General features: G+C 39.8%; 1 protein-coding gene across 2 annotated transcripts in view; it reads left to right on the top strand.

Annotated features, from left to right (window-relative positions):
- clmpa (CXADR like membrane protein a) overlaps positions 1–26,848 on the top strand; it is a 54,822-nt gene that overhangs the window by 16,565 nt on the left and 11,409 nt on the right. The window lies entirely within an intron of this gene.

Here is a 26,848-nt window from a genome sequence, read left to right as displayed (position 1 = left end):
TTGTTTTTAATAAACGTCATCAGTACTTTTTTGAACTGCTGTTTAATTAATACCCTATTCCCAAAAAAGTGAGATTTGCAACCTGTTTGATCTTCTGTCAACTGTGAGACTAGAAAACTGTTTAGTCACAGTGTTTCTGTATACAGTAGTGACGTTAGTAAGTTTGAACTAAACGACAAGTGTGTCAAAATTTCAAAGCTTATAAAGCATTATTGAAATTTTAAATTCTTGTGCTGCTCCCTCATCTTTACTCTGTGCCTGAATTTAAATTAAAAGTTTGGAGGTGGACAACTGCTGACTTTCTGCCTCACTTGAACTGTTCTATCTGAAAGCTGCATGCCGTCTGCATGATGTTTTGAACTTCTGTCACAATGAGCAGCACATGTTCCCTCATTATGTTTATAGCCTCACAACGAGTTAGAGCACATGTGAGCCCCTATTATCACAACACAGACAGTGTGTGTGTGTGTGTGTGTGTGTGTGTGTGTGTGTGTGTGTGTGTGTGTGTGTGTGTCAGTGTGTGTGTCAGTGTGTGTGCCTGGACATTGTCAAATAGCAGAATTAAAATCAGGAGTCAACGTAACTAATTTGTCACCATGGTAACAAGAGAAAGTTATGTCATGTAATCATCAGCAACATGCCTGATACCAATCACATGTTGTGGATCAGACAGTGTTTGCGCTCTGTTCCCATAGTGCATTGCAGCAGTAGGTCCCTGAGTTTCTGTATTTGGGACAAGAAAAGGTCGATGACATCACTGTGACACATCTGAGACATTGTATCAGGGCTCTGTTCAAGATACACACTGCACACTTCACACACACAGCTGTATCTTGGTGAGATCTGACATCCCTTTCTTTACTCTTTTTTATTAATTAATGCTGTCAGATGATGAATGAATCTATCAGATTGATTACATGCCCTGTAATATATTCAACCTAACCTACATTTTATTCCATGAGAAGCATTGTATCGCAGGTATGATTCAGTCTGTCTGTTTCACTCTATTCAAAAAAAGAGCTAAATATGTGCTGTCTACACACAGAGATCCCTCTGTCCCAGTTTTCAAGGAAAGAACACCAAACAGACTCAGGATTTGATTGTTTTCACAGCTCTGTTTTTGCAGATGAGTTGTGACACAAAGAAACAAAACAAATCGACTTTATTTTTGTCAGTAATTCTCATTGTACTTTTATAATGTTGCAAGTGTGAAAATTATGTTAGTATATATTTGTGGTGTGTTTATCAGAGCAAAAAAATCAAGGGGATGGCAAATGGATGGTATGGAGATTAAAGGGTGGCAATTTTATTGCAAGAGATCATGTGCTACTGCTTAAACAGCCATCCACTATTTTAATTGATTTGAAAATTGAAAGTGAATCCCTAATTGAAAGTGAACTGAAAGTGAATCTGACGCAGAAGTGAATGAACAAGACTGGAGTGGAGTCTCTCTGGTGGTCACACCCCACCGTCTACTGAGCAAAAACACAGCTGTGTTTAAATAGTTTGTGGTTGACAGATCTGTTATGCTAGCTTAGCGAAAATGCCAGTTGCTTTATTTCTAAATTTTCCTAAGTTTCCTTACTCTTTCCAGTTAACAACACAACTGTTTCACTATGTAACCATGCAAGCCTCGTGCTCTTCTGGATTTGCAGCATTTGTTTGCAGATGTTTTCTGAATATGTGTGTTTTTGGCTCCTTGCAGCACGTTTGATTCATTTGCAGAGGGTTTTAGGCCTTTAATCTCTTCTGGACTTCTGAATGTTCTTTTAATTAGCTGATAATGCTTTAAAAAAAACAAACATTGCTGAGCCTTTTGGGGCAGCTATGGCTCATTGGTAGAGTCGGTCATCTCTCAACCAGAAGGTCGAGGGATCAATCTGCAAACTGTTAATTCTGCCTACAGTGTGTGAATGGTGTGACATGCAGTGTAAAAGCACTTTGAATAGTAAGAATAAGTGCTATTCAAGTTCATCCATTTACTTTTCATTTGTTGTCCATCACGCACGCGCGCGCACACACACACACACACACACACACACACACACACACACACACACACACACACACACACACACACACACACACACACACACACACACACACACACACACACACATAAAGGAGTGACAGGACAGCAGATCCTTCCTTCTGATTAAAACAAACACACACTCTTTCTGTCTTGATATCTGTTGCTCTTTTCTTTGTTTTTACCTCTGGCATGAAGCTTGTCGCAGATGTCTGTAGTGATTTAATTTCTTTGATCGACAGGGAGAACTTGTAGTCACAGATTAAAAAGGGTAGCAGCAAACATGGCTAATAACAAGGTGGCAATTCAAAGCAGAGACATTACACACGGTTAATGTTATCATTTCCCCTCTTTTGTTATTTGATTTAATGTTAGAATGATTTTACTTTAATAGTCTCCAAATACAGTATAAGGTGAGATACAGTGAGCTTTGCAAACAAACAGCCAGGAGTAATGTACTTCAGAGGGAATATGTAAGAGCACTACTTTTACCTTGTAACACAGTTCTTTTATCTACTGCAGTAAATACTGAGTGTTCCTTTTGCCAGTAATAAGTCACTGCACCACATTTAGGCTGTGTGTTGATTGCAGAGCAAAGACGTAAGAGGAGAAAGAAGAAAAAAGACATAACCCCAATACACTTCTGCCACCTCTGCAGAGCTGGCACAGTCCCACCTGTTTTGCAGGACTTCTGCTCAAACTCACACACACAAACCCAGTACACACACACATGGACACACCTGCAGTCTAGTGGTGATATGCAGGTTACACATTCTCTGTCCATGCTCTGCATGCTGAAGGTTCATAATTGCCCCGATGAAAGCACCTACACCAACTGTGTGTGTGCCTGTGTGCGGTTGTGCATGTGTGTTATCTTTAGGGATTGGTAGCAGTAATGGGCCTAATTAATCATTCAGCATGGCTATGAATCTGTATAAAATCATTCAGATGCATGGCTAGAGAAAGTGCTTCAGCAGCACCTTCATGCTGAGCACTCTGTGGTGTCTGTGTCTCAGTTTGCTTTTATTTAAGATTTGTTGTTAAATGTTTAATGCATCATGAGCAACAGTAGCAAACAGCTCACCCAGGGCTTCAGCATACATTAAGACCCCTCTACCAACTGGTGTTGTGGGATGTGTGGGCGGCTGTGGTAGCAGTCCACACGTTATCCTTTAAAAGAGGAACACGCACACAAAGAAACAAAGTCCCGTGTCCTATGAGGATGTTTGTGTGGCAGATTGACTGATAAATTATCAAAGACGTTGATATTTTGATATTTTTTAAAGCCTTTCTTTATTCAGAAAGTTACTCTTCAGTTCTCTTCTTGCACGATGGATCTGACACACACACACACACACACACACACACACACACACACTCTTGGGAGCTGCCCAGTACAGCTCAGTCTGACCTGCTGACCTCTAACAACTCTGTGGAACAGTAGTTCAGGGTTCAGAGCAGCTAATGAGTCAGGTTAGGTTCTGTTGTCATACTCTGAGGGTTTTGGATCATATCTGCTGAGATGTACGGTATGCTTTCTTACACAGATTTGCAGCTTTCGGAGAGAACATTTCTCAGCGTCAGTTCAAAGATGGAGGATGTTCCTCTTCCTGTTTGAATGACAAACACATTCAGCTTATCTGTTTTGATAAGACTTTCACCTCCAGGAAATATTTCTGACTTCTTGTATATAGGATGACGAAAGCAGATTTTTTTTCCACCGTCTGATTGTTATACTGTCATTCTAAATCAAATTAAAAACATTTATTTGGAAAAATGGACCAGAGGTTTCATTAATAAAAGTTGACCACCCAAAACGGGGGCCTGAAGCTGGTTTTAAGCTCTCTCACAAAGCAAATCTGAAAGTTAATTCTGTGCACAGTACAAGAAAACTGACAACGACAGGGTGAATTGCTGCCAGACAATGTTAACTATGATCAAATCAACAGACCATCTTTTACAGATCAAGCTACTTTTGATAACATTCTAGAGTGACAGAGACCGCTGATCAATGTGAACGCTAGTGAAATCACTGTCCTGTACACGTATAAAAACTAGAATGAATAGTGGCTGTTTTGGCAATGCAGAAGGACAGCATGAATGCAGCAGCATCGTGGTGTCACTCACATTTTTCTGCTGTTCATTCTCCTGCATTTTGCAGAAAAAAAAAATCCACTTTGTAACTTCATTTAAAAGCATCTCAATTTCTGTGTTAGAAACTTTATCTTCTTCCTCTTTCTTCCAGTTGTTGCGCTGATTCCCCTCTGGAAACCTTTGATCTGTAAATGTATATATTTCAGATTCAGAAGGTGCTCTGGTTTGACTATTTATGATGGCATGTGCGTGTTTAGAGTGTAGGATGTTTGGCTGAAAAAGTGCATACCCGGTGTTATTTATACAGTAAAAGGAGCATTGCATGCAGTTGTGTTTGCATGGTTTTATAAATCTGAACTATCTTTGGCGCACGCAATTTTAGGAATTTGGGCTGAAGTTTTTCATCTCTGAAATTCTTACTCTGTTTAATGTGCTTGCAATAATCCATTGATACCTGTGTGTGATAGCTGCGGGTTACTCAGGCTCAACACATAAATCCAATAAATTAAACAGTTTTTTTTCAGTGTTGTTGCACTGCTGAAAAGTGTATACATAATCAACACCTTGGAAAAGAACACGCACACTGTGCTGTTTGTGCTCACTCTGTGTAATAAACCGACATGCTAATGTGCTGAATTTTAAGTGTTTATCTGGTTGTTGTTTGAAGCAGAGGAATCAGCTCCCTCATTATCACCAAACACGGCAACAATGATCAAAGCAGAGCTTCAGTAGGCTGACGCTCACACAGGGCCTTGCTCCTCAGAGAGAAATCCTCAACCTCTTCAGAGGCCTTTTCTTCTTATTTTTAGTCTATTTAACAGAGTCCTTACAGATTTACACAAATGTTTCTGACTTTTTCTCTCCAGTGAGTCACTGGGCAGTCTTTTGATTTATGTTTTCTTTGAAAGTGTCACTTCCTATCTGCTGCCATTGACGGCATGAAGCATTACATTCACAAGGTGCTTCTTGTGATTATATAGGGTGAAATGCACATCACATCTATTTAATCATCTACAAACGAACGAAAACGATTTTAACTCTTTTGACTTCAAATTTGAAGATTTACTGTACTCTCCCAATCATTAAATTACATCAAAACCAAGTCCTTGCTATCCAAATCAAGAGAAAGATTTAATCCAGAAATATTACATGGATATAGATCCACGATCGCAAATCTGCTGTTTTGCTGACCTTTTGATGACACTTCAGTCAGCCAATTACAGCCTTTGAGATTCTTCTCCCCGCTCCTTTCCAAACATGACAGGATTGTAAATACTTTATTTTTCTTTCTTTTTTCCTGTGAACCATGCAACATATATGTGTTGACATGTTCGAAACAAATAAACAAAATGAAATGATATGAGTTGCCAGTTGCACGCAAATATGCAGATGGATGAACATTTTGTAGCCAATTAGATTCTTAAAATGTGAATATGTTGCTTCTATCAGTATTTCAGGGTGATTATTTAATGTACACACTAGATGACTGATTTAAATTTAGAGAGGTTTGATAATTGCTTTAACAGTATTAATAAGGTGATCTTTAAACCAAGATAGACTATGGGACATTAACTATTTGAAACCCCCCCCCCAGAGAAATCTGTGTAAAATTAGACATTGAGCATCCCCTTATAGCGGGAGTTAAATTATTATTGTGTTTGAACGATACTCTGATGACATTGGGATCGCCCCTAGAAAAATTTAATTGTTTTGTTTTGATTTCTTGAGGAGCTCTAGGAGCAAATTACACCAGCCTATTACATATCTGTTCGTATTGCATTTATTTCCTTAGAAACCCTGGTGAGAAGAAGTGAGACATACAAGATAATGGTAGTGATGTAACCATAATGTTTCATTTTGCATTAGTCCTTCCTAATTATGTTTTTAATATATATATATTTTATAGTCTAACAGAACAGCTACAAAACAATTGTAAATGCTATAATGGGAATACAAATATACATGTGATGTGCCACCACTGTGTTAGTGTTTTTGTGGAGATTATTAAACAGGGGGAAGTCTGTGGGCTTACATTGCATATAAGGGAATAAGACACTTTTATCAGGGTGAAGAGATCTGTTCCCAAAAAGAACAGCAAACAAACCAAACTCTCCACAAACAGCAGTCTGATGCTTCAAACTATGACCATCTCAGCGCCAGTGTGCTGTCAAATTATTAGAAACAAAGGCAAAACATCTATGACGACTTCTGTAATGAAGAAGGTTACACTTTTCAAATCTAGTCTCTTTAATGGTCTTGATATGTTCAAGCACAGAAAGTAGTTCCAAAAGGGTCCAAGTGTAGAGAAAACAGGTAACACAATATTTGCAAACAATCATACGTAGTTGCATAGTATAGAAAGTAATGTTTCTACTGTATGTTAGAATACGTATATTAAAAAGAAGTCGACTTAACATTGATTGTTTTACACAGAAATCAAACATTGGTTTCTTGGATGAGACCCTCCACACATCTCCAGCAACTGTAATTTCCTATTTTTTCGTGTGCTTTCATGCCATGATTTTCTGTGGAAGTGTTTTGACATGTGTATAATAAACTCTAAAATTAAATTAAATTATCTTTTAAAGTATGCATTTAATTTCCTACATTAAGTTCACATATTATAAACTTTTTTTAACAGACATTATTAAATGCTCATTTGAGCTCTGTTCTTCAGTGTAACTCAATAAATAAACCGCTTCACTCTCCTAAGATGCATTTTCCCTGACTAAGCATAAGATCAAAACTGACTAGATTATTGAGGACTGGCCGGTCAACGACAGCTTATAATCATTTTGATGTTGACTTGTGTAGAGAATGGATGCAGCTCTCCAAGACACCTCAGTGCCTCTAGGAAGGTGGTGAAGATGGGTGGTGGTAGGCTGGCTATATTTAATCTCTGCTGGAAGTTGAGATAATTTTTGCATCTTCTGCAGCAGATGAGACCAGGTGAGATTGTCAAAAAAAGGTGTTTTTTAGAGGAAGTGAAGGTGCTGTTTCCATGGTGACAAACAGAATCTGTGAACAGTTGCTATACCATTTGTTGGGATGACGCTCTGCTCACTGTTAACATGGCCTTGTTGAACTTAGATCAGTGTAACATCACTGAGCATGCAGTACTGTCCTCTGCTCATGCTTCCATAATAACAGCAGGTGTTTGTCCTCACACCTGGCAGGACAGATGGCCTACTGCTGTTTGTGCTGTCTGCTCTCTTCTTGGGTCAGTCTGTTCACCTGCACCCCCCCACCCACCTCATACACACGCACACACACACATGCACACACACACACACACGCACACACCTAAACACACACACACACACACACACACACACACACACACACACACACACACCATATTTGTTTAAGTCTTAATGTTTCCCACAATATTCAGATTTCAGAATATATTACCACATGTAAGTTACATTTGAACATTTCTGATATTGAAATGAAAGAATAAATCTTTATTGTCCACCAGAGGTGGAAATTTGCCTTGGGCACTTATATACAGAAAAACAGTATAAGAACATTCACAGTCGACAAAGCAGCTACATTTACACAGTAAAAATAAGTTCATGTCATGGTTCAGATCTCATCAATAATGTTGCAAGATTAAAGATGTTTCCTTCACTTGGAATAAATGACTTCTGAAAGACATTTTTGGTAGCCAGAGGGACTCTGTACTGCCATCCAAAGCTCAGTGGCTCAAATTGGTGGAAGAGAGGATGGGGATTAATGCGAATGCAAAAGAGCAAAAAGTACACAAATGATGTTTGATAATAAAGGAGGAAGGGAAGACAGATTGCTACAGGGACGAAGAAAAATCAAGGGGAGGAGGGGGACAATATGCAGTCACCTTCAGCTAGCAGTTGGCGCCCTGCTGAGTCCCATGCAGCCTTAGAGGAGGAAAGGTTGGGCCTAAATGAAAAAAGGCTACTCCAAGCCTCAAAACAATAATTTAACTGATCAATTTATTTTCATTTTGGCTCTAAAATTATCCACTGAAAACATAGTTATTGTTTTGACAGAAAATGTTTGTTATTCCTGAATGAACATGTTCTAATGTGCTTGTCATGCTATTTACAATGCAGGTCAGGGATTGTACTAGCACACTAATGACAACCTGATTAATGTCCAAAATAACACTACAAGCAGTTCATCACTACTATTATTATTATTTTATTATCATTTTCTTTCTTAGTTGCTGTTGTTGCTAACCTGTGGTGTTTTCACCCTTTAGAGAGGTCTGGGTGTCTTCACTGAGGTGATTGAAGCGTTAGCTTGCTCATACAGGACTGTTTTGGAGCACCTTTTGGGATGCATGTTCTATAAACCACTAGTAGTGCTGAATGAGATATCGCTTTAATATCACAATTGCGATTTGCACATGTGCAGGTAATCATGTGACCTGAAGCAAGTCATGCTGCCACTTTTCTGTAGTTTGACAAAACATAAAAGATGTCTGACATGACCTTCAGTGATCACAAATCTGACAGTTTTGCATGCAGTCTGTGTCACAGGATATACAGGATACACTGCTGCTGTCACATACCCCATTAACTCTTTAACATAGGTCTATTCCCGCTATCAGCTGCATGGGCAACTCTGTGGATACATTTACAGACGGTTAACAGAGCAGATAATTGTTTACTTTTCACAGCTTCACTTGAAGCGCCAAGTGTTGTGTGAGTCACAGGCAGCTCAAGACATTGGTCTAATTAGACGTAACAATCTACGTGCACATAGTGCAACCTCATCATAACTAAACTGTTTACTAAACAAAAAGTTTACGAACCCCCCCCCCCCCCCCCCCGAAATTACAAAATTGAAATCCAAAAAAGTCCAAAAGAAGAAAAGAAACCACACAGGAGCACAAGGATAAAACTGCCGTCTGACATAGGGAAAATGTGACCACAACAATACACACTGGAACATAGAGAAACACAATTTTACAAATTACTTTGACATGAAGTATTAGAGGTAATGAAATGTGAGGTAATGCCATTTATCAGAGCTGTGATCTGTGGTGGTTGTAAATCTGGCTTTAATCAGAAACCATATACAAACAATATGGTTGTAATTATTTGTGATCTCCATGTATGACATGGGGGTGAGCCATCAACTTGGATCTTATCAGATACAGCAGATGAGGAGTTGAGGATCAATGGAGGCAGCAGAGAGAGACACAGTTGGAAATAAAAGTTGTAAGAATAATCATCAGAAGATTTGAACGAACAAGTACACATTGTCAGGAGACTGGGAAGAGAGAGACCATGAATAATAGACACTGGACACAATCAATTTTTCATCTTCTGTTAAAAGGATTAAAAATATCAAATTTTTATTTACATTCCATCAAAACTGTATGGAGATAATAATGCATGCATTAAAAAAGCTTTAAAATAAACCCATTTTCATAATACAGTTTGTCTGTGAGTGTGTGCGTGCACGCGCACTCGTGTGCCCATGTGAGTGTATTTGTGTTTATGTTGTATTTCATCCTGTGAATATTGTCTTTTCTGATTAATGTCTCTGCTGGGACAGAAAACCAGGACACCTCAGATCTACGGCAGTGTGTGTGTGTGTGTGTGTGTGTGTGTGTGTGTGTGTGTGTGTGTGTGCTGACAGCAGCAGAATGCTGTGGTCTGTCTGATGGTTGCAGCGCATTAACCTGACGGCTGCATGTCTCATTGTGATGGTGTTTAAAGGTGCAGGGTGCAGGAGCATTCTCCCTCCTGCAGAGCTGCAGAATAAACACAGTGGGCTCCCTGAGAGTCACGTTCCATCTTTAAGAGATTTAGAAATTTACATTGGGACTTTAAGGGGACTTCAGTTTGAAGGAAATGTTTGCTCAACTGTGATGGGAATTCAATGTCACCTTATTCAAAGAGTGAAACTGCAGCAAAGCCTCAGATGAGCCAAAGTTAACAGTTGACCTACAAAGTTACTTAACAGCAGAGAGAGCAAGGACATTGAAGTAAAGTGAACAACCTGCTCTTCAAATCAGTCTCGTAATACTTTCATTTAATTATGATGTAAGCCATTTTATTCAACACACACACACACACACACACACACACCTGCACACACTCAGCCGTAGATCTGAGGTGTAGCCGAGTAGGAGACTTGTTCGTCTTACAATTGAAATGTCAACAACACTGTCACTGTTTGTCACTCTCATACACCATGATGAATTGCTGCCGTGTGCCAAGGGAGGCTCATGTGGATCCCAATAAACAATAAAACAATAGGAAATCAAGAGACAAGTTTGATGTAAAGTAGCAGTTAGATTGAGCGTGACACAGACTCAGAATGTAAACAGCAGGTTTAGTCAGGATATTTCTCATCAACTCTTCAAATTGTTGACTTTTCTTTCTAACACATGTAGAACGTGCTGATATTCATATTTTGGGTCATTCTGGGTAAGCAAATAGCACATCCGAGTGTTTGTCACAAGTAGACTCTTCCCGTTTACAGACTCTGAAGTTCGCAGCTTGGGGTTAATCTCAATATTTAAAGCTTCACGTAAATAGGAACATTAGACGTCAAATTCAGACTATCAAGTTACACCTGAAGACTTTACCCAGTGGTGACTGCAGGGGAGGAGGAGGATTTTACAGGTTTCTGATGCTCTTCCCTAATCTGTGACCGTGACAAGAAGTGCAGCTGCATGCTGGTGCTAGATTATGCTATGATTGGTTCCCAGGTAGATTTGTTCTTCAGACGCAAGTGGAGGGTGAAGGTAAAAATACTTAGAGAATCACATTTCTTGCCTTAGATTTTGATGATCATATAACACTGTCATTCAACATTGTTTTCAATTTGGAATCTAGATTGTGAAAAGATTTGACAAATGCTCCGTTTATGCTCTGAATTATTTACACAAGTAACATGTACACAAAATGCACATCATTTCGAAGTGATTTTAAAAATCTGAGTTCAACTTACTGTTATATTATAAGTTCATTAATTTTCAATTTCAATACAATTTGTTACCAAACCAGAAGGCTAGCCGGTTAGAGGGATGATCTAGTATACCTAGACCTGGAGTAACATCCAGTAACTGGACATACAGTAGCGCTCTGTAATAAAGTGTGTTTGTCTAAGTTTGCAACTACAGACTACAGCTTATTGTTGAGCTGTATGAAAAACAGAAAAGATGTTCAAGATTTCTCTACCATGGTTGTTAATGGAGGCGAACTGTAAAGAGCTGCGGGACTATTGAATGTGTTGATGGAACGTAAATTTAAACTGTGTGAGTGACCTGTTTACCACACACAACCAAAGCTCACAAATGATGCGCTCGAACTTCACGGTCCGATTGTCTCGCACAGACCGAGAATACGTTCCAGCAAAACTCTTATAGATGACAGTCTAAGCAGGTTGCTACAATGCTAACAGAGCAACGGCGCTGTGTACTCAAACTCCAAACAACAAAAGGTTGGTGTGTCCCCATTTTGTTTTAACACCGTCTACCATTTTGTGCAGGCGTGGAAACGAAACGCCTTGAAGTTGGGGAATCGGCTACAAGTATATGTTGTTACCAAGAATCTTGACAGATGTTCATCCGATCTGGAGCAGTTTTTAGGACATGTACTATGCACGGCATATGAGCTGAAAATTTTCCATGCCTTTAACTATTAGCTCAAACATTTTGGCAGAAGCAGGCTCTATTGTTGCCTGGCCAAAGAGACCTGAAGCCATGCTGTAACCATAAGCATAAAACTGATGTTCATCCCAACAGATGCCTTACCAGTGACACATACTATAAACTCTCCTGTCTCATACTTTGAAGACATTCAAACTTCTGGTATTATATTGTGAATAAAATGATCATTAGAGAGGACTCAGTTACTGTTGGACTGATGCGTGTTTGTTGTCACAGATAAAAAGAGAGCATGAATGAAAACGATTCTGCTTTTCTCCTGTGCAGCTACAGACAGCAGCATCTAGCTGACCTGGCACACAGTCACATTGCTTTATGTGTCAAACACTGCGGTCTGTCACAAACAAAACACACACACACACACACACTCTCTCTCTCTTTCTGACTCTCTCTCTCTCACTCTGCTTTGCTGCCCATGTCCCCACCTCCCAGACTGCATTGCAGCATCAAGCGTGGCTTCTGTTCAGTTTTAACTTTTGGGCTTGCACGAAAAAATATACAACACAAAGCGTGTGTGTGCGTGTTAGTGTTTTTGTGAATCAAAAAAGAGCCAGAGAAAAAGATCTACATTATTTGGATTAGATAACAGGTATTTTGGATAGCCTTCCTTCTCTTTTACAGATGATACGCCTTCTTCCCCATAGAATAGCCTTTATTGAATCTTTGAAAGCCGTTGGATTGAGCCTTCCTGGAGGTGAAAAATAAATCATACATGGGTCTGCTGGTGGCTGATCAAATTTACTGGCGGGGGCATGCGGTAATAAAGCAGGGTCAGCGGACCGAGCAAGAAATGCTGAGACTTGGAAACAGAGCGATTTATAGGCCCATAAGTCAGAGCAAAGCCAGAGAGGAGCAGGAGGAAGGGAAGACAGATTGCTACAGGGACGAAGAAAAATCAAGGGGAGGAGGGGGACAATATGCAGTCACCTTCAGCTAGCAGTTGGCGCCCTGCTGAGTCCCATGCAGCCTTAGAGGAGGAAAGGTTGGGCCTAAATGAAAAAAGGCTACTCCAAGCCTCAAAACAATAATTTAACTGATCAATTTATTTTCATTTTGGCTCTAAAATTATCCACTGAAAACATAGTTATTGTTTTTTTATTTTTTATTATTATTTACATTTTTCCAAAAAGTTCCAAGAAACCAGCTCTATGAAAATAAGCCCAGAAATAAGTGACTTGGCCCAAAAAATAAATAAGTTGAAGCCCAATAGGCAACCGACCACATTATGTAAAAGACAGGTCACTTGAAAACAATGTGTGTGTATACGTATATATGTGTGTGTGTAACACAGTTAACATAAAAAGTTTGAATAAGTTAAACTTGTAAACTCTTGAGGTCAGATCCAGTCCTTCAATGTGCTCTGTTTCTGCCACTCTTTATTATATTTTTTCGATATTTTACCCACTCATTCTGGGGCATTGTCACTTTGTCACTCTGTAAGGTGTAGTGGTGTGTGTGCCTGTACGGCGGTGTGTGCTTAGCGGATCAGGAGGGCATGGTAACCCAGAAAACAGGGTTTTGGACAGATCCTGCAAAAGGACAAACTATCTATTATGTTTCATTTTATTGTGGAGAACTGAGAGAGGATATATGTAGGGGTTCATACAGGGAGCAAAGCAAGCCCGAATAAGCAACTACACTTCAGAAAACAACCCAAAACTTTAATCTTTTGGTCTCTTGGGTAGAATACTTTTTTCTTTTTCCAGAGATTAAATACAGTGTGTTTCCAGAGGGGCCTCACAATGCACTTCCACTCGGTTTCTTCACACATTTCTAAGTATATTTGTGCTAACTTTGTAGTTAAATCTCATTCTGCATCAGTAGATACAGATACTGTAGTTAAGACAAACTATTTCCATTATGTTAATCCACATTTTCAGATTCCTTTAGGCCTTTATTTCTAACTTTCAAAACATATCCTGCTTCTATAGAGTGGGATAGACTGAGTTGATGGCTCTCACAACAGATACATCCATGCATGCCGCCGGAACTATTGTTTTACATTTCTTTTAATATCTTTTGCCATCTAACATGGCATACATGACTGCTTGTGCCTCTAGAGACAAAGGAGCCAGTCAACTGCTTACTCAGAGGAAAACCAAGTTTCAATCTCAGCACTCATGGCTCATCATACACAGAAATCACACAGCACAGCATTCAGGTGCTTCCCCCTTAAGGGCCTCCCTTCGCAAATTACAAAGTTCTAAGTCGGAGCATACACTGATGTACAGTGCTGTCAGGGACAGGATGGCCATCGGGAATTTAACCAACACAAGGAGGGCCACTTAAATGGTATGACTAATGGTAAAACAATGAAAATGGTAAATATCTAAATCATTAAAATAGTCTGGTCTTTCATGATTTTTATTCCTGTATTTTTATGTATGCGACACAATGCATCAGAGCAATGTTTTTTAAAGCCTTGAAAAAGTGAACGATCCCTGTAAGTATATATTAACAGCCCAAAGACACCCCACATCTTCAATCATCAAAAATTACTTTAAATGAAACCAAATTGAACCACAGTTAAATGTTCTGTTTATATTTTTTCAAAGTAATGTCCTTCCATTAAAAACGATACTCGTAATGCCTATCATTAACAGTTAACAGATTAACGGGGCTACAACACGTACACCTGTCAGTCAGGTTAGCCATGTGCCTTACTGTATAATGACTAACTCATATCCTTTATGAAATTCAAATCAGATAAGTTATAAACAAAAAGTGTGAGCCAATAAAAACATAAAATAAGACTAAAATCAGTTCTCTTTGTACCAGGCTGTAAACATGGTCATTTCTACTGTCAAAATTGACATTTGTTGAATATAAGGTGCTTGTGTGACTTCTGTGTCTTATGAAGCCAGCCTGGCACTTTAATCACAGCTTTTTTTTTAAGCTACAAAATGAGACATTGGCTGCAACAATCACAGAACGCCTGTAACATTCCAAAGGGACTGGAATGTTTTATGGTGTTTATAGCAGCTCTAACATTGGCATGATAACAGTGATAATAAAAGTAAGACTAACATAAATAGTTGTAGCAGCAGGGCTGGAGGAACCTACGAGACAAGGGAGCGCAGGAACTCCTATAGGAAGATATGGTTTGAAATGTTAATTCAACACGAAGATTCAAAGTTAGCTACTTGCATTAATACAACCTAAAAACTCATACAAGAGAAGGGGAGGAAAAGAGACTCAGTGTGAAGGCCCCCTGGATAAGCCTATACAGCACAAATAGAAGCCACATTAGCCAGCTAAAAGTAAAAGCTATACAAAAAAGAGAATCTTATGGGCCTACACTCTATAAACTCTGAGACCATGATTGGTAGATGATACGAAGAAGTGGGGCCTGATAACTGAAGGCTGTATCTCCCATGCTATTTTAAGATAATGTGGGTGTCAACAAGCAGGACTTGAGTAGAAACATCATGGGCAACTCCCTGTGTCCACCTAGCATTTTTAGCAGAAAGCGGCCGCCTTGATAAAAAGTGCAGCGTCTAGCTTCTTTTAAACAACCGCTCTGACATTTTATGCGGTTGAAAATCTTTCAACTTTTTGGAAAAGTGCTGTTGACATCATCGGCGCTCTTTTCGAAATGTTTAATATCCCCCGTGTTTTAGCGTCCTATGGATCATATCTTGTAACCAACTCCTCTTTGCTCCGTGTCTGCTGGGGTAAAAATCAATCTCAAATATAAAACTTGATGTAAAGTAGAGGAGCCGTGTCTGTTATACAACAGCCGTTGTCAACCGTTGTCAATACACTGTTGTCATAGAGACAAGACAGACGTGCAATTTCCTTCTTAGCAAACAAACACTTCATGTAAACACTCCCGAGTGCACAGCCAGCACTTTTCTGCCTGTGAAAAAATGCTATCTGGACAAGGGGCGTAATACAGCACTATGAGCGCTTTAAGATATGATGGGAATGTCATAGGGAGGGTTATGACTCATTTATTTTCCTGAGCATCGTCAGTAAATGTCCTGCAGCATTTTGGAGCTGAATTGTTAGAGACTTATTGGGGCAAGCCTTAATCGCAATAATTCAACCTAGAGGTAACAAATGAATCAAATATTTGTTCTGCATTATTTTTAGGCTGTATGGGCCTGACTTTTGTAATACTGCTAAAGTGAAAAAAGACTGCACTTGAAATTTGTTTATCGTGGGAGTTGAAAGACATATGCCTATCAAATATAACTCCCAGATTCTTAAGGACAGTAGTGGATAGACAGTTGTATCATGAGAAAATTATTATCTGAGGTGATTGGGGCTGACCAAAATAAATACCATGTCCCTTCCATTAATACATCTGTAACTGTGATCATCTTTTAAGAGGACATTTTCTTTCAAGATCACAAACATAATATTGTGTCAAGTTTTACATATTCATCTAAAATGTCAAATGTTGGTGTTTGAACTGGGATTAATATGACAGATTCAATCACTGAACCATCACTGCCCAAAAAGACATGCCAGGTTTAGAGTAAAAATGTGCGACAAAAACAAATTCATGATCAAAACATGACATGATGCAGACATCCTTGTCACGTGTAGCAGGCAGGAAACAGGGAGGAGGACCCAAGTGCAGAATAAACGTAATTTATTTTAACAAAAAGGCAAAACAAAAACGTACTTAAAAAAACTAAATCCAAATGAGTGACAAAAAACACAAGAAAAACCAAAATCCAAAAACCACGACGAGGAGAAACACAGGGAGCAGGGAGAGGAAACAACAGGCCACGACAACCGACATCTGACAAAGACAATGACAATGAACCAACAAGAAACAGAGGCAAACACAGAGACTAAATAGACAAGGGGTAATCAGACACAGGTGAGACTAACGAGACAGGTGAGGAACATCAGGGTAATCACTAAGGCGGAAAACACAAGGAACAAAGAACACAAGACCAGAACACTGAGGACAAGTACAAAGTAAAACCCAACACTGACACCACCACCAAAACCAGATCTACAAAATAAAACAGGAAACACTAAAGACTAGACTTAAAACACAAGACAGGAAATAAACTAACAGGCAACATAGAAGAACACAAGGATACAGGGAAACACACTAAGGACTAAAGTAAAACACACTAGGAACATGCATACACAGAACACAAGGGAAATAATGAAAACTAAAACAGGATTAAAAACAGAACAAAACCAAACCATGACAATCCTAGTTGTCTGAAAGGTCTGAATAAGAGAATATCGTGTTGTGGCAGTAAAGGGTCTTCCCCACTTATATTGTATGTGGGCAACTACAGTGTTGCTTGTTTTGGTGTGTGTGTGCTGTGTTCTACTTAATAAGTGTGTATGCGTCTTTAGCTTTTTTTTTTTCTTTTTTTTTTCCAGAAGGATTATGGGATGGTGTCAGCTTTGTAGAAAATAGATTCCGCTGCAAAAGTTGGGTGCCTATCACATCATTATTGTGTGTGCATGTGAAGACAGTTTTTGGGTTGGAAGAAAACCTGATGAAGAACCCTGATGAGGTATTTTTATAGCTTTATGCTCTCATGGCTGTCTTATGACCTCTGACCAAGGGCAAATCCTTCCTGCGTTCCGTGACAAGATGGTGATGGGGCTGTGACTAAGTGCTGCAGCAACTGGGGGACAGCAGTGGTGATGATGACAGTGATGATGGTGATGTCTCTGACATGTCACTGCTGTCTTCTTTACAAAGCTGAACTCTGCTGGATTACTGATTGGACAGATCAATGAAATACAACATGGATCACAGTAACAGAGTGTAACAGTCACACACGGTTTTGTCTTCTGAATTGAGGGAGGGTGTGTGAGTATAGTGTCAGTGTTTGTAAGTCGATCCATCATGATCAGAGGCCATTGGAGGCTGTCAGCTCTCTGTAACCCCCTAATCTATTCTTCTCTCCTGCCTGTCTGTCAGTTTTTATAATTCATTTTTACACTTCAAGTGGATGTATTTTCTTGTGATATTCGAGGAGTAAGCTTAAAGGAACAGTTCAGTAATTGTAAAGTGGAGATATATGAGGTACTTGTCAATTATGAGTGTATTAACCACAGGAGATACCAGTCAGCTCGGCCCCTCTAAGGAGAAATTAGTGGTATTGCAGGCATTTATTACTCTACATAAAGAACCATTTTTACTGTGTCATTTATGTGAGGGAAAACAATCAATGATGATGACAGTGTATTTTTTTATAACATTTGCAGCCATTATTTTCACGCCACTTTGTTTGCAGACTACATTGTGATGCACCAAGTACGTCTTTGTGTGCCAGCAGCATACTTCATACATCAGCTTTTCCAGTCAATAGTTTTGAAGTCAACTTGAATTTTGCCGAACAGAATGATAGTTACTTGAATGATAGTTAATTTTGGTATTAATGCATCCCAGTTTGAGACAATTTAAGCAACATCTGTTTCATGATTATGTGTCTAAAACAGCACAGTAATGGCAGTATATAGAGTTTGTTATTCTGTGTTACACCTACCCATTCACAGGCTGTTAACAGTATGTAATGAGACCATCAGAGGTAATTCATCCCATTCATACGCTGCTGGAGCAATTTGGGATTTAGCGTTAAGAGCACATGTGGTTGCATGAGCTGGGGATTGAACCTCTGACCTTTGGGTTGAGACAACAACTCTACCAACTGAGCCACAGCCGCCCCTCATACTCAGAATTGTGCTGAGCTGTTTGTTTTGTCAGCATGCTCCTCTGCTTCTGAGTTATAGGATCACTCTGATCTAACCTCAGGATCTGACCTCAGGATCATTTAGAAGACTTTTATGACTTTATGTCTGTATTGATGTCACCACAGTGTAGTTCCTTCTCCCTCAGATGGATAAACTTTCCTGATGATTCCAGTTACTTAAGGCTGACCAGTAGGATCAATACCAGGATTTCTCTCATGGACACTAGCTTCTGGTGTTCTGTTTCAGCTGTGATGCTCTTGTCCTTCTGTCTACCATGAGTGTTAGTTTTAATATTTACCAAGTGATACTAGGCTGATATTTGTTGTACTGCACGCGGCACTATAAAACCAGATTAACATATTGTGTTCAGTTATCAGCTGACTGTTCAGTTTTATTGCATTATGGAATATATTTGCTGTTTGCAAAGTGTCCTTTTTATTTTTCATTAAGTTTATTGCAGCGGTAAATGCCATGAAAGTAATCAATAGTTTTTCAGACAAAGTGGATTTTTTGTCTGTCAGGCCAATGAGTGAACAGTGCAGTTAAGAAAATAAGGACATGGGCAAAAAACAAGATAATGATGGTGCAGTGGGGGAAGGAGAAGTTGGTCCTTTACAAAGTTGGTTCAAACATGCCCATGGTTTTTATCTCTAAAGGCGTCCAGGAGGTGAGATTTGATACTGAAGAGTTTTTGGAAAGAGTAAGCTCTTGCAGAGAGGTTAAGCCTGATGTTTATTTTTGCATTTTTCTGCTCCTCCCCTCTACATTCCAAAACTTCCAAACAGCCCATTTTACATGAGCGGTAATTAGATTGGAGTACAAAGAGTTGGCAGAGAAAGCTAAGTTGAAGGAAAGGGGTTGATGAATGTGGGAATATTAGCTAAAGAGAGATAGAGCAGAGGTGGGTGGAGATAAGGGCAGTAAATCCAAAGGGGTCACTGTGAAACATCCCTGCCTGTCTCTGCTCTTATTTAGCCCTCCCCTCCCCCCAACATCTAACATGTGGTGCTTTCAAACTTCCAAAAAGGTCCTTAAACATTCATTAAGTTATTAAGGGGAGCTGCATTTGTTACCCCAAACAGTACATTCTAAAAACATATGTTTCATTTAACAAATCAATAGCCCCAGTCTCTATCATCTTTTTAACATTATGTATAACCACCCTCTTGTCCGATGGGTAAAGTCTCACGGAGTCTAAGGAGTGTGTGCTATCGGACACACTTTCACAAAAATGTTTAAAAAAATTACAATTCAAAGCCTAGTTTTCTCGATAATGAGGGCTGCCCACATTGTGTACTTGGGCTTGTGCTTGTGCATGAACTGTGCTGTTCTTCGGCACACCTCTTCAAAGTGTGTCAGGGCTAAGGAAGTGTGCCATGCTTGAGCACGGATCGGAGCACTCGCACTGGTCAAACGAAATGAACTTCAGGGGTGAAACGTTCTTAGGCACGGTACTGATTGCCGAGACTGAGTGTGCCCCAGTGTCTCATGATGCTAGTGACATCATGCTACATCTCCTTAAAGGCTGCTCAGCTCATTTGGTCTCTGTGCTGGATGTTTGAGCTCCTCAGGATGTTTGGCCCTCAGTCTGACCTAAGGAGAGACTTCAAGCTGCTGCTCATCATTGCAGGCTCACTGACGCCCGCTGAGGGAGGTAGAGCTTCTTGAGTTATAGGGAAACAGAGAGGAATGTTTCAGAAGTTCTTCTCCGATGGATAAGCTGATAGCTGAGATTTCCAACTGTAGCATTCCTCTGTCATCATCTCACATGGACTCTGTCTCCCTCAAGATATCTGACCCCAGTGGCTGGACAAGGCCCATAATGCTAATCCTGCACAGTGTCTGCAAACACACCCACATGCTCTGTTGGTAGAAGTTTAGGGAATGTGTCTGCAGCTGAAGAAAAAAAAAAAGAACGATGCAGCGAGTGTCCCCCACCCCCGCCCTCTGTCTGAACTCTGCTGATGGGGTTGTGTTTCTGGGGCTTCTCTGGTGTGTTTGTTCTTCCTCCATTCCCCCCACCGACTGATTTCCTTATTCAAAGCCTTTACTCGCCCCCACCTTCTCATTTAGCATTTATGATTAATCAGTATTTCCTTTATTCTTCTGCCTGTGCTATTAAAGCTTCAAATTGAATCAACCTTTGGTATGATCCGAGCTTTTTTTAAGACATCCGCACAGCTCATATACAACAAGTCCTTCTAATGGAAGTGCTCGGCAGAGATTCAATTTCATATGGCTTTGTCTCCTCTCATGTGTCGATCTCACCTCATCGTCCAGCCTATTCCTTTCCTCTGACATATGCAGGGGGACAGTCACATTGAGGTAAAGCATGGACGTTTCACTTTCTGCAGGTGAAGGAAAATCCATTTACTTTAGACTCCAAAGTGTTGTATGCAGCTAAAAGGCCTGATGCATTGATTACAGTACAGTATATCCTAAGTGCTTTGATAAACCCACCCCCTATTCTGCCTCCAGAGTACAATGAAAATAAATCAGGGCTGTATTTAATCACAGAAGGAAGTGAGGAAGGAAATGAGAACTGAGAAATGAGGAGGAGATTTAGTTGAAAAAGAAAATAGGCGGGCCCAAAGAGAATATTAGAACTTTAACAGGAAACATGAACCTTGAATGAAACTTTTTTTTTTCAATTTCTTAATTTTCTCACACTTTCTTTCATCTCTGGCTGATGTGTCCCTTGCGGCATTTTCAATTGATCTGACTCAGCTGTGATACATCTCTTTGGCTGGTGAAAACTAAAAACCAAAGCATAGTCCTCTCAGTTTTTCTGCCGATGATCAATACTATAAGTCTTCTGAGGTGATTACAGCTTTGTCCACAGCGAGATGAACACAAAAACACGTTCATCTTATTGGGGCTACTGCTGTGTTGGCAAAATAACGTTCTCTGCACTCTGTAAGTGCAGAGACTTTTATAAAATAGTCTTTATGAAAGTAGAAGTAGCTGCTGTAACTTGTCTCCTGTGTTAAAGGCTGACAAATGTTCAGTTTAAATCAGGTGGATGGAGAAGGTCTCTGTGCTATGATTCTACTGTTTGTTGTCAGCCATGTTTGCTGCTTCAGGAGTGAAGAGTGCACGTTACGGACTGTCCAAGTGCGCCCTCACGCCTCTCTGGTCTTAATGTTGACTCTCTGTTCCTTCTATCTCCTTGGTAGGTGACCTCATTCATTATGGTGGAGCTGACACACTCACTTTCCTCTTCTCCAATCTCCAATATCCCTCAAATTGTATTTCTCTTCAAACATAATTTACTCAGTTTTCTTCATGATACGCATTTCCTGTGTGATACAACCTGATGAGAAAAAAATTAATGAGGAAAGTATCTCAATATTCTTTTCAGTAATAATATATAGATTTCCCCACGCCCCACATCAAACTATTAAATAGATTAAAACATTCCCCCTGTAATAACAGCAACCTCTGCGCCTCTAGATGTTGCTATTAGGCTAGCTGGCCAATGAATGAGCAAGAGAAAGCAGATGTGGTCGAATGCCATAAAGATTAAGTTAAGGGAGCACTGTTAGTGAGGAGGAAGCATAAGAACAAAGACTTTATTAGGGCCCGAAGCACTGACAGTGCGAAGGAGTGCTTTTGTTCTTCTGCTACTTTGCCACCATCTTTGAGTGCCTAAACGTGAACGAAAACTCACCAAAATTGTCATTAACAAAGTTTTCAAAATGGCTCTAGGTCCCCACCTTTTGGGTTTTTTTCACTACACAAATTACTTTTTTTTTTACATGTTAATCATGCCAAGACCTGAAAAAAAGTCCTGATTGCTTGGCTGTAATGTCAACAGGAAGTCCACTAGGATTTTTTGAAAATGTTTATGCACATTAACCATGTCAGGATCTACATAAAATCCTCTTAAAACCATAGTCAAAACATTACAGGAAGTCCACCATATTTTTTGAAATGCAAGGAAAGAGTGAACTTGTCCGAAGGGGTTCAGCCGATAATCGCAAACTCACTGTACAATCTCAGCTAAAACCTAACGGCACCTTTTCATTACAGCATTAAAGAAATAATAGTTTCTCTGATTGAAACTAAACTCGTCCTGTTTAGCTATGCTGCATTCACTTTCAGCTTCACAGTGTCAAACTAATTCTGTTCATCGGCAGTATATTACAATGAGCATGCATTGATTGTGGGGGACTTGGGAAAACCCTTCCCACCCTGCAGAGAACACTTCCTGTACTGCTGTCTGCTCAGTGTGGGGAGGACAATGTCCAGATAACCTCAGCGTACTCCATCTGCTGATATAAGACTGCCAGAAGGAATGTGTAAGTAGGAGTGGCTGATAAAATACTGAATAAATGAACTTTCATAAAAACTGACAACAAGACTTTTTGGCAAATTTGTGTGTGTGTGTGTGTGTGTGTGTGTGTGTGTGTGTGTGTGTGTGTGTGTGTGTGTGTGTGTGTGTGTGTGTGTGTGTGTGTGTGTGTGTGTGTGTGTGTGTGTGTGTGAAAGAACTGGAGCTCTTATAGCTATTTTTCTCGTGATTAGGGTTATCCCAGGTCACCTGACAATTCACACCACATTTTCACACTGATGGCAGAGGCAGCTATGCTGTGTCCGTCCAATCCCATACAGCATAAGGGTTAAACCCAAAAACCTTGTGGCTAAGAGACCAACTGTACCTCTGAACCACAGCCACCTATGAAGTAAAAGTGTTAATGTCTGAATAAATAAATAATTACTGTCTGTTTCCAGGTGAAGGATTGCAGGAACATTTTCTAACATCAGAGAAGAGGGATAGATACGTCACATGCTTCAGTGTGATGCAGTCATCTCACCCTCCACAGACACACACCAACAGAAGAAGCACTTCACTTCAGTGTTTTATACTCTTGTGTAAGATCTAAAGGCCTTTGTGTGTCTCTCTTGGCTCATTTGAATCTAATGATGGGAAGTAGACAGACAACTTGATTTATAGCTGAAGTGTGCAAGCAACATGTAACAAGCTCAGAGTTGAAGAAGCACAGCAACACAAAACACATGAGTGAAGAGAAGAGATAAAATATAACCTTAGTAGTCTCAGTATTGTACATTGTACTCATTGCGCACGTTAAAATTCTGATTTTACTGTGTAAAATAAATGATAATTAAAGAGTTTACTGTGTTTAAGTGTGACAAAGTCCAAGGCTATACAGAGTATTCTGACCTTCCTGAGCGTTGGTGTTTAGTTTGGAAGATAAACATTTCTTTGTAAAATTAGACTGTTTCTTCTTGGTTTGGCCGTTAATTATAAACTTACACATGAAGGTACTTTAAAACACTAAGTTTTATTACAAAGTACTAAAAGAATATTCAAATAGCTAAACAGTGTAACACACGTTTAAACAATGTTTGCTAGCTTACTGACGGCATCCATATGTAGAAAGTTAATGCTACACATAAAGGAAAGGCTAACAGAATTAACTTTCAATTTGTGAGTATTTTTTACAAAAGTAAACAATGTATTTCACATGAAATAGAGCGTCAACATAATACATCACTAATAACAGGCATATATTCTTGATGCTTTGAAAAATGAACTTAAAAACTGCTAACTGCTAACTCATGACACGTTTAGGCCTAGGGGTAATAAACACAAACGGGCTTTGTTCAGACAGGGTAAACCAACATATCAGTCACATAGGTTTAATCATTTTTAACCTTGTAGTTAATTGCATTATCTCCAGTTATACACAAAGGGTATTTTACTGACTTCCCAACAAGATAGTAGAGGCAGCTGAAAGCTTAGCTCCCTTGGACTCTGTTCTCGGGTTAACTTTAACTTAAAATTAACATTGACTGTCACACCAACACTATTCAAATTTGAAGGAGCTGAAAGAGACTGGAAAATAATTTGTCTCTGTATTTGTCACATGGTGACAGGTAGAAAGACTAACACACATACAGGTTTTTTATTTCCCTGCTGTCCCCACATGATGAGAAGAGTTTCAGAGTAGTTTTCTGTTGCTCAGGTTGAGACACAGATAAAGCATTAAGCAGGGAGGTGTTTCCTCCTCTCAGGACAGGCCAGGCAGCTGTAGCAGAATACATGAAGGATGATTCATTGTGAGTGCCTGTTCCTCTGCTCCTCCCCAAGTGTTAGAGGCTGCAGAGAAATGACTGCATGCTTCTCAGAGCAGCTAATGTACAGAGAGACAGGTACAGCAGCAGGGTGGAGACACATCGCATAACATACTGTACATACTAATATTTTCAGCAAGCATTTACAAGTTAAAAACATGAGGAACTTGCAATGTAGTTTCACCCCCTCTAATCAGCCTCCAATAATGCAAAACAACGTTTTTGCACCATTGGCTCCTTTTCAGACAACAAATACAGAGCTTTCTCGTTTCTGGGGAAAATGACGGGGTTCAAAAATACTTACAGGTTTCTAAAAAATACAAAGCTTAATGCTAATAGGTGAAGTATCTCTTTAACATTGACAGTTCAAAAAACATTTTTTACTGTATTTGTTTGGGGTTTAATAGTGATGATAAATCCTAGTGTCAATTATATTTTGTAAAACATTAAAAGTTACGTTTTTGAGACATTTCTACTCAGAAGAATGACCGGTCTGAAGTTACTTTGGATCCAAAAAAACATCCCTATGGCTGTTTTCAGGGACTGCAATCAACAATACTCACAATTGAAGGAATATCTTTTCCCAGAAATGATGAGATTATTGACAGCTTCATACATATTGACAACACATGGAGACAAAGCATATTTCCTTTATGCAGCATCTCCAGCTTTGGTGTCTCTATGACCACAATCAACCTCTGCCTTCATGCTACAGCTGTGTCCTGGCCTCTGCAGTCACTTTTCCCTCGCTGGCCTTGTTGCTAAGCTGGCCTGCTCCGAGGGCCCTGCAGCCGAAATAAGTGGCTAATCTCCCAAGCTACTGCCAGATGCAGAAGTGGCATGCCAGACGCCTACTGGCTATGTGTTACAGGGCTGGGGCAGCAAAATGATCCTGAGATTGGCAATGGAACTTGGCTCCTCGCTTCAGCTCATAGCTCCATACCAAAGCAAAACCCCCAATTCATAGATTTTACAGTGTGGAACAATCACCTGGTTCTCTGGAGTGTCTTTACCACTACTTACTTTCTCACACCGCTTCAAAATCATGTTGGATGAGACTTCAGTCCAACTGAGGGTCTCCCTCAAACTGAGTCTCCCCTGGTATGCCCATATGCGCTCCAACAGCAACAACCATATCAGTGCAGAATAGAGGGCAATGTCCAGCCCTGTTAACTTCCCCTCATCTCCTCATACTATCAACCCCATCCTTCACTGCGCACACAGCTCAGATCACTCCCACTTCCCCTGTAAGTGATCTGTGCTCTACTTGCCACCTGAAGTTAGCGTTGTCTCTAGCCCTGCCCACTTGTCTTTATTCATGTTCTGCCTCCTACTGTAGGTCCTCCACTATACCCACTGGAATTGCCTCTTCTGTCAAAATTAATTACAACAGACCAAAACCTGTTACATGGCTCAACGTCAGGACCATGAAAGCGGAGAATTAATAAATAAACAGGTAGCCCATAGGTCATTATTTATGTGATATTCAAAGTATAGGTAGAGGTTGTTGTTTTTTTACCAGCAAACTGCATATGTGGGAGTATCAATATGAGATAAACAGAATGCAAATCTATTTGATCAGCCTTTGTTTTTACCTTCAGAGCATCACAAAAATCCTGCCTCAATATAATGCAGACAAATTAGTGTGTGCAATTATCCGCTTGACATTGGTTGCAGATGCACTAAAATCCCCATACACATGTCATAAAAAAAAAAAAAAAAGTTTTTACAGCAGAAATCATGTTTATAGACTGGCACAATGAAAACTCAAAAAGACAGGTATATGGGTGCTGGATCCAAAAACATAAATCGATAAAGAAAAGAAAACAAGATCCACACACCAAGAAGCTACCGTTTCGTGACGCTTCAAGCCATCAAAACATGCTCTTCCTTAGAATTGCCACCTTAATATACAGTACATAGACAAACACGTGACCCAACATAAATCTGTTTCATTCATTCTAGTTGTTGCTGCAGTTGGTATTGTTTTTCTGTAAGTCTTGTTCCATCTCTATTTTTTTGCAAGCGCAAGACTGTCTTAACATCATGGATTTTGAAAGTCCAACAGACCTTCACAAACATTCTCGTCAACGTCTCCTCTCAACTGGAAGGTCAGGGGTTTGATCCCCAACTTCTATACACATTGTTAAAGTGTTCTTGGGCAGGACACTTGACCACAAATTGCTCCTACTGCTTTGCCGGGGGTGTTTGAATGCCTAAGAATGGAATAATACTGTTTGATGGTTGGGAAATTTATGTAGCAGCCCCCACAAGGGTAT

Source organism: Symphodus melops, assembly GCF_947650265.1.
Source record: "Symphodus melops genome assembly, chromosome: 11".
NCBI lineage: Eukaryota > Metazoa > Chordata > Actinopteri > Labriformes > Labridae > Symphodus > Symphodus melops.
Note: the sequence above shows the minus strand (reverse complement) of the source record. Positions and strands in the feature narration are given on the sequence as shown.